This window comes from Bubalus kerabau, chromosome 5, assembly GCF_029407905.1.
Source record: "Bubalus kerabau isolate K-KA32 ecotype Philippines breed swamp buffalo chromosome 5, PCC_UOA_SB_1v2, whole genome shotgun sequence".
NCBI classification, from domain to species: Eukaryota; Metazoa; Chordata; class Mammalia; order Artiodactyla; family Bovidae; genus Bubalus; species Bubalus kerabau.
In genome coordinates this window covers 47,521,673-47,531,601 of record NC_073628.1, presented here as the reverse complement: position 1 = coordinate 47,531,601, position 9,929 = coordinate 47,521,673, and the positions used below count along the sequence as shown (strand labels likewise).

Below are 9,929 nucleotides of genomic sequence, written 5' to 3'. Positions count from 1 at the left end.
GAAATCTCGCACATATTTGCAGATATCCTGTAGAAAGATGTTGGTTACCATCTGCATGCAGGGTAGGGATTTTTAAGAAAATTTTGTTTAAATACCATAGAACATTGATAAACAGATAAATAGACATTGGTAAATGATACCTAGTTAAGTGGTCTTACAGAATCCTATGTAAACAGTGAAAATGATTGAATTGAGATGTTAGTGGTGTAGACAGAGAATATTAGATGGGAACAGGTAATGTTTGCAAGTTAAATCAGAAGGACTTGACAATGATTTGGAAAATTTTTTATTCTCTGAACAACAGAATAGATGATTGTACTATTTACTGAGATAGAGAAAGTTCAATTCAGTTCAGTCGCTCAGTAGTGTCCAACTCTTTGCGACCACATGAATTGCAGCATGCCAGGCCTCCCTGTCCATCACCAACTCCTGGAGTTTACCCAAATCCATGTCCATCGAGTCGGTGATGCCATCCAGCCATCTCATCTCTGTCATCCCCTTCTCCTCCTGCTCCCAATCCCTCCAAGCATCAGGGTCTTTTCCAATGAGTCAACTCTTCGCATGAGGTGGCCAAAGTACTGGAGTTTTAGCTTCAACATCAGTCCTTCCAGTGAACACCCAGGACTGATCTCCTTTAGGATGGATTGGTTGGATCTCCTTGCAGTCCAAGGGACTGTCAACAGTCTTCTCCAACACCACAGTTCAAAAGCATCAATTCTTCGGCGCTCAGCTTTCTTCACAGTCCAACTCTCACATCCATACACAACCACTGGAAAAACCATAGCCTTGACTAGATGGACTTTTGTTGGCAAAGTAATGTCTCTGCTTTTGAATATGCTATCTAGGTTGGTCATAACGTCCCTTTCAAGGAGTAAGCATCTTTTAATTTCATGGCTGCAATCAGAAAGGTAGAGAGAAATAAATCAGTGGAATTAAAATAAGAGCTGTTTGACTCTGTTGAATTTGAAATATGTATTAATAACTAAATGAAAATGTTGCAACCACCTAAGTAAATAGTATATATGAATAGCAGTGGAGGACGTTAGATAGAACCCTCATGTACTGTAACATTTAGAGGCCTAACAGAAAAAGAGAAGTAAGGGAAAGAGCCTAAAATAAAAAAGCCAGTAAGGCAGGAAAAAAAAAGTTGTGTGTTATGATGAAATCAAAATAAGAGTGTTTCCAGAAGGTGGGAGAGTTATTTGTGCCAAATGTTGTTGAGAATTTGGCTAAAATCAGATAAGCAAATCTTTGAATTGAATGTTTGGAAGTCACTGGTAATGTTGACAAGAGTATTTTTAGTGGCATGATGCAGACCGAATAGTCTGAGTATACTATGGAGAGTGAGGAAGTGAAGCCAATTACTACTGCAGCCAGATTTTCTGAAATGAACAGTGAGATCCCAGAAAAAAAAAGTTGAATAGTAGTTTCAGAAGGACTATTATATAATGCAAGCCTTATTTAATGTTAGAGACAATAGGGAGTGTTTACATGTTCCTAGGACGCTTCCAGAATGGAGACACAAATCATAGACAGTAGAAAATTAAAGGAACTGAGACCACAAAAAAGGTTATGAGAACACCCTCCAATTGCCTTGTAAAGGCCTACTTAACACTGTTAACATCTGCTGTTACCAGATATAGGAGAAGGCAATGGCAACCCACTCCAGTACTCTTGCCTGGAAAATCCCATGGATGGAGGAGCCTGGTAGGCTGCAGTCCATGGGGTCATGAAGAATCGGACATGACTGAACGACTTCACTTTCACTTTTCACTTTCATGCATTGGAGAAGGAAATGGGAACCCACTCCAGTGTTCTTGCCTGTAGAATCCCAGGGACGGGGAAGCCTGGTAGGCTGCCATCTATGGGGTCACACAGAGTCGGACATGACTGAAGCTACTTAGCAGCAGCAGCAGCTTACCAGATATGGAAGGTCTCAGGTCCTAAAACTTTGCAGTTGGCTCAATAATATCCTGGTTCACAAATCAATCCTTTTGCTTTTATTTTCTTTCTTTAATACATTTTTATTTAAGAGAGTGTCTTAATTAAATTTCTAAAGTTACTAAGATGATACAGAGTATCTGACCCATATTTCTGCTTTTATTAACACTTGACATTAGTATGGAACATTGGTTCCAGTCAATGAACAAATATCAATTACCTTTGTTTAGTTGCTAAATCATATATGACCCTTTTGCAACTCCATGGACTGTATCCCGCCAGGCTCCTCTGTTCATGGAATTTCCCAGGCAAGAATACTGGAGTGGGTTGCTATTTCCTACTCTGAGGATCTTCCCAACACAGGAATCGAACCCAGGTCTCCTGTTTGGTAGATGGATTGTTAACCACTGAAGTACCTGTGGTTTATTCAGGTTTGCCTGATTTTTATCTAATGTCGTTTTTCTGTTCCAGGAACCTCATGTATCCTAGGGTTCTCTTGGCTGTTACAATATCTCAGAATTTCCTCCTTTTACATAACCTCATAGGTTTCAGGAATACTGGTCAGATGTTTTATAGCATAGCCCTCAATTGTAATTTTTTTGATGTTTTTCTCATGATTAAGTTAGGTTTATATTTTTGGAAGGACCCAAAGATAAAGTGCCAATGTTATCACATTGTATCAAGAGAACATTTTATTGATATAAGTTACCTCTCTTGTTAAGTCTGATCATATGACTGAGGTAGTATTTGACAAGATTCTCCAATATGTTTCTCCCTTGCCCTTTTTCACCTCTGTAAGGAAGTCATTATGCACAGTTCACAGATAAGGAGGAAGAAGCAGTATCCACCTCCTAGAATCAGTATCTACATAAATCATTTGGAATTCTTCTGCAAGAGATTAGTCCCCATCTGTTTATTTCTTCACTTATTTTTATTTTTCCACTTACTTAACAGTTTCATGAATATTTATTTTATGCTGGAGTTGTAACTCAGTACAAAACCATTTATTTTGTTGCTCAAGTTGTTCCAGCTTTCAGCCACTGGGAGCTCTTTCAGTTGGCTGTGTCTCTTTGACATACCCCCATCATGTGGGGTTTGTTTGTTTATGAGCACTTTTATACTTTCTGGCACTGCAGAATACTCTAGGCGCATCTTGTAAATCTCCTGCTCCAGTCCTATAGTCAGCCATTTCTCCAAGGAGCCCTGGTTTCTCGTACGGGAAATAGTACAAGAAACCAAGATACGGGCACTTTTTTTACTGGAGTGTTCTCTTCTAGACCTTCTCAATTGACATAACAGGGAAATATATGTGTATGTACTAACCCATGCACATATCTATGTATATTTTTAATTTTCAAGTTCTACTTGCTCATTGCAGTATATAGTGCAGCTGTTGATTTTTGTCTATAATCTTGTTTCCTGTGATCTTCCTATACTCACTTATTAGTTTCAACATTTTTTTTCCTGTATTTAATTTCTTTCTAATTTGTACACCTTTTATTTCTTTACCTTGTCATACTGCACTAAGTAGGAGTTTTAGTATGATGTTGAATAGTAATGAGAAGAAAAACAACCTTGCTTTGTTTCATCTAACTGCAAATTTATCAATTTAATTGAGCTTTTCAAAGAACAAGCTTTTGGTTTCGTTAATTTTCCCTAATGTTTGTGTGCTTTCAGTTTCATCAATTTCTGTTATAATTTTTGTTATTTATTTTCTTCTGCTTGCTTCAAATATAAATTGATCTTTTTTCTCTATCATCCTACATGTGTAAACTGAGATTATAAATTGTAGGTATTTTCTCATTCTGAAATATCCTTTGTCTGAAATTTATACAGCTCCATACTTTATCTTTCTCCATTTATTTTTAAATATATATAGATATTTCTATTTCTACTCATGCATAAGTATCACATATATATATAAAACACACTTATAAACATACAGATATATGTGTATGTATGTGTGCATGTGTATATTTAAAATCATTATTCAAACATATCACATTATTTATTATATACACAGCAAAGCTTTAATTTTGTCCTTCAAAGTTCTATGACATAATGGCAACATGTACATCAATGGTGTTAAAAGGCAGATTCTCTTCTTTTTCTATACAGACCTGGTATTTAAATAAGTTTGATTTATTTCTAAGTGTCATGATTTTGTAAAATAAAATACAAACTTTAAACTTTCCTAAAATAAAATAAAAATTTCTAGGAGAGATTATTTGCTGTTCTTCAGTCATTAAGTCATGTCCTACCCTTTGTAACCCAATGGGCTGCATCACGCCAGGATTCCCTTTCCTTCACTATACCCCAGAGTTTGCTAAAACTCATATACTTTGAGTCAGCGTTGCCATCCAGCCATCTCATCCTCTGTCGTCCCCTTCTCCTCCTGCCCTCAATTTTTCCCAGCATCATGATCTTTTCCAATGAGTTGGCTTTTCACATCACATGGCCTAAGTATTGGAGCTTCAGCTTCAGCATCAGTCCTTCCAATGAATATTCAGGGTGATTTCCTTTAGGACGGACTGGTTGGATCTCCTCGCACTCCAAGGGACTCTCAAGAGTCTTCTCCAGCACCACAATTTGAAAGCATCAATTCTTCGGCACTCAGCTTTCTTTATAGTCCAACTCTCACATCCATTCTTGACTACTGGAGAAACCATAACTTTGACTATATGGATCTTTGTTGGCAAAGCGATGTCACTAGTTTTTAATATGCTGTCTAGGTTTGTCATAAATTTTCTTCCAAGGAGCATGCATCTTTTAACTTCATGGCTGCAGTCACCATCTGTTGGGGGCCAGAGTGAGGCACTCGGCCCGTGGCAAAGGTCATGAGGAAGGAGGCTCGACATACGCAAAGGTGGGATCCAAGCCTCAGGAGTCCCCCTGGAAATCCTCGAGCATCTACCCCCATAACCAGAGCCTGCCTACTTTACTACTTTGTGCTCTCACCTACACCTCTGACTTTACAGGGGGCTGTTCCCCACCACCTCTTTTGGAGAAGGAGTTAACTTAGAGCTCCAGTTAATAATAATTCCTGGGTGTGCTAGGAGTGTTTTAACCTACAAACTCCTCTGAAGGTTCTCTGGCCTGCCTGACAGGCTTGTCCGGCCACATGTGATTGCTCACAGCCTCCCATCCGTGAGAGGCACAAGATGCTTTAAACCTTCTAAAAACAGGTTCCTTAGAAAAGTTAGAAAACCGTTAGTATAAGTATAGTGGGCTGATTAGAAACTGTATTGGTGAAGGGTTTTTCATTTGTTGAGCCAATGTTTGTTGCTAAGTCTCCACATCCCCTGCCCTTACACACATTAATGAATATATAGAAGAACTAAATATTAACCTTTGATATAAATCACGTTAGGCCTTAGGCTAAGTAAATTCTTTCCTTAACTAAAACCCACTATACCCTCACCCTATAGGAATGTAACTTTATTTGGGTGGCGTCGGTTTTAAAAATAATCACCCCTGGAGAAATAAGTGTCCTGGTTGACTGACCGCTGTCACAAGGAGAGGGTCATAAATTGTCAGCAGGCCCCCTGCCCAGAAGATGATGTAACACCCCTAAGACCTCTGTATACATTTGTATGAAGCACCGGACTTTGATAAAAGTCAGGACTGCTGACCCCACGTGACTTTTGCATAACATCTCAGTGTATAAAAGTAGACCATGGAAAATAAAGAATTGGGATCAGTTTCTCGCAATACTGGTCTCCCCATGTCGCTCTCTCTCTCACTCTGGCTGAGTCTCCATCTGGAGCGCGGAACCCACCAAGCTTACTAATTTTGCCTGGGCTTCTAAGATCCAACCGGGGAGGCCTCAGTGTCTCCTCTCCTTTGGGAGAACGGAAGGATGCCTGCGGCCTACGTAAGTGGTGCAAGCTTCTTCTCTTGAAGTTTTGTTGGTCTCCCACGTAAACCAAGCTACTCAGCTTCTTTTCTCCACTGAATTTTCCTACTGAGCTATCCTCATTTTATTACTCTTTACATCTTTAATTAATATCTAATTGAAGCTATTGTATCCTGATCCTCACCGACGCCGTCTATGCTTCGAATACCCTGGATCAGCCGGGGCTGGACCCCGGCAACCATCTGCAGTGATTTTGGAGCTCAAGAAAATAAAATCTGCCACCGTTTTCATTTTTTTCCCATCTATTTTCTATGAAGTGATGGAACTGGATGCCATGATTTTAGTGTTTTGGATTGAGTTTGAGTTTTAAGGCAGCTTTTTCACTCTCCTCTTTCACCTTCACCAAGAGGTTCTTTAGTTCCTCTTTGTTTTCTGCCATTGGGATGGTGTCATCTGCATATCTTACATTGTTGATATTTCTCCTGAAATCTTGATTCCAGTTTTTGATTCATCCAGCCTGGCATTTTGCATGATGTACTCTGCATTTAAGTTCAATAAGCAGGGTGACAATATATAACCTTGACATACTCTTTTCCCAATTTTGAAGCAGTTCTTTGTTTCATATTAGTATTATATTGCAATGTTAAAAAAAAATACTAAAATAAAAAGGTCTGGGTCCTTTGAGAAGATGCCAGAGCAGAAGGACTTGAGCTTGTTAGCGAAGCTCAGGCTCTCTGCACCCAGGTGCAAAATCACATCTTGGATAGAGAGTTTTAGGTGAAATAGAAATGGATAGCTTTATTTCTTTGCCTGGAAGAGGAAATGGCAACCCACTTAAGTATTCTTCACTGGAGAATCCCATGGACAGAGGAGCCTGGCGGGTTACAGTTCATGGAGTTTCACAGAGTTGGACACGACCAAAGTGACTTAGCACATTGCTTTGCCAGGCCAAGGGAGACACATCAGGCTCCTGCCTTGAAAAACTGTGTCTCAACCCCAGAGAATTTGATGAAGAGTTTTATAACAGTTGTTCAAAGATGGGTGCTCACCAGATTAGTGAATGAGTGGGGCTTGAAAGTGAAAGTCAAATGTTAGTCACTTGGTCCTGACCAACTCTTTGTGATCCCATGGACTGTAGCCTGCCAGGCTCCTCTGTCCATGGCATTCTCCAGGCAAGAATACTAGAGTGGGTTGCCATGCCCTTCTCCAGGGGATCTTCCCAACCCAGGGATCCAATCTGGGTGTCCCACACTGCAGGCAGGTTCTTTACCTCTGAGCCACCAGAGAGAACAGGGCTTGCACTCCTTTAATCTTGTCTCAGGTGGTCAGGCTCCTTATCTCGATGAGGTTCTCTGTCCCTTTAATCTCAACTCCGGTGATTTCTTGGCTGCTCCTCCGTTGATTAGCAACTGTTTTGGCCCACCTTTTGGAACTCAGGGAAAGTCATGGAGGCTGGAGTCCTGCCTACCAGAAAGTGGGGACCAAAGGGCCCCCACCCCTGGGAGCCCTATAGGGCCCCACTTGGTTTCAAGCTCACTCCCTTCTTACAGAAACACCAAAATCACAACTAATTGCTGAATAATCATCAATAAAAACAAGCCAAAAGCTACCAAAAAAATGATATCCAATATACAAAGACAAACAGGAGGCCACAGCTCTCTTCAGAAAGAAGGCAGCTCCAGAAATAGAACACTGAAGAGATATGAAGACCCCCGATGCGCACCTGAAATCTTCAGCTGAGTACTTATCAAGCTCATGCACGTACAGACCAGGAACAGAAACACTCAAGAAGAGCAGAACTGGACTCCCCTAGAACTCACAGGTGATACAGTGGCAAAGAACCTGCCTGCCAATGCAGGACACATAAGAGATGTGGGTTCCATCTCCGGGTTGGGAAGATCCTCTGGAGGAGGAATGGCAACCCACTTCAGTATTCTTGCCTGGGAAAGCCCATGGGCACAATGAGCCTGGAGAGCTACAGTCCATGGGGTCACAAAGAGTCAGACATGATTACCCACTGAGTATACACACACCCAGAACTCACAGAGGACGATAAATAGCCAGAGTGAAATAAATCACTACTAGGGTGGGTATTGGTGCAAAACTAGGCAAAATTATTTCTAGACTAACGGTTGATGTGGTTTTACTTAACAAAGCATAAGATCAAAACTATACAGGATAAAATTTTTTTCGTATAAGTTAATTATATACCATTAAAAGGCTGAAGAATATTTAAACAATTTTTTTAAAGTCCAGTATTCAACTGCTAAGACTCACAATGTATTGAATATAGTAAAAATAGCTAGGTATGCAAAAAAGTAGGAAATACAATTCATAATGAATAAAAATATTGTTAAAAGAAATGACAGATAAAATATTTGTAAAGAAGAATATTAAAACAGAAATTATAACTATTCCATATGTCCAAGAGTGTAGATAAAATATTGAACAAAATGAGACCCAGAAGAAATAAAACAACCCAAAACCCAGCTTCTTTAGATGAAAAATATGTCTTCACTGAAAACTATTATTGATGGAAATAAAAGAAGACTAAATATTGAGAAGAAAAGAACAGTTATTTAAAGCCATAGTAATAGAAATTACCTAAAATAAACATAGAGGGGATAAAGTTTGAAGAATAAAACAAACACACTAGTAAACTTTGGGTCAATTTCAAGCAGCGTTAAGTGTAATTTGTATCCAGAACAAATGGAAAGAGCAGTGGCTAGAAAAAATATTTTAAGAAATGCATCTTAAATTTTTCAAAACTTGATAAAACTATAAACTCAGAAGTTCAATGAGACCCAATAATAAAAAATATAAAGAAATCTAAAGGCAGTTCTTAATCAAATTGATTCAATCAAATTGATTTAGCCTGAAAAACAGTTTGAGAAGGCAAATTATGCAGGATAGCAAAGATAAGAATGATAGCAAACTTCTTTTCAGATACATTGAAAGCCAAAAGAGCAGTGTCACTTCTGAAATTCTGAAAGAAAAAAAAAATTCAAAATAGGAAATACCCATGAAAACTAGAATATCTTTCAAAACTGAAGGTAAAATACTGGAAGAAAAAAAAGAAAAGAAACCAACTCTGTTTTTATTATGGCTCATCAAGCCTTCTTTTTTCATTAAATTGCCTCTGAAAAGTGTTGTTTCATCTTCTTTCCATGGTTTTAAAAAAGTCTTTATTGAAATATAATTCACATCCCATAAAATTCACCCATTTAAAGTGTATAATTAAATGGATCTAGCATATTTACAGACTTGTACATACATCATCACAATCTAAGTTTAGAACATTTTTATCAACCCCAAAACAAAGCCCACATCTAGCACCCTTCAGCCCTCTGGCCCAGCCCTCATGCATGTGTGTTCAGTTGTATCTGACTCTTTGCAACACCATGAACTGTTGCAGCCCAACAGGCTCCTCTTTCCATGGGGTTTTCCAGAAAAGAATACTGGAGTGGGTTTCCACTTTCTACTCCAGGGAATCTTCCTGAAACAGGGATTGAACCCATGGCTCCTGTACCTCTTCCACTGGCAGGTGGATTCTTTACCACTGAGCCAACTGGAAAGCCCAACCCAGTGCTAGGTAGGCACTGGGCTAATTTTTTTCTATATATATTTTCCCACTTCATATGAAAGGTATCATAAAACATGTGGTATTTTGTGACTGAATTTGTTTACTTAGCATAATGGTGTCAAGGTTCATCCATTCTGTAGCACGTATTATTAGTTCATTTCTTTTTATTGCAAAATAACATATCATTGAATGGATATATTAATAACATGTTGTATTTATTCATTCTTAATCATTGTAGCATTGGAGTAAATTGTGAAATCAGAAAATGTGAGTCCTCTAACTTAGTTATTCCTTTTAAAATATGTGATAAGGCATTGCTATATGATCAGCTGAACAATTTATGCCAAAAATAAAAAAGAAAAAGGTAACTGGATGTTAATAGGGATTCTATTTAATCTATAGATCAATTGATGGAATATTTTCACTTATCAATATTAAGTCTTTCAATCCAGGAACAAAGGATGTCTTTACATTTATTTATATCTTCAAGTTCTTTAAACAACGTTTTGTTGTTTTCAGTGTACAAGTCTTGCACTTCTTTTGTAAAAT

The 9,929-nt window shown here is 38.6% G+C and overlaps 1 long non-coding RNA gene across 1 annotated transcript in view; it reads right to left on the bottom strand.

Moving 5' to 3' along the window:
- Positions 1 to 273: 273 nt before the first annotated feature.
- LOC129653852 (uncharacterized) overlaps positions 274 to 9,929 on the bottom strand; it is a 31,787-nt gene continuing 22,131 nt past the window's right edge. Inside the window, exon 2 of the long non-coding RNA XR_008715239.1 lies at positions 274 to 894. This is a non-coding gene — a long non-coding RNA (uncharacterized LOC129653852). The remainder of the gene's footprint in view (positions 895 to 9,929) is intronic.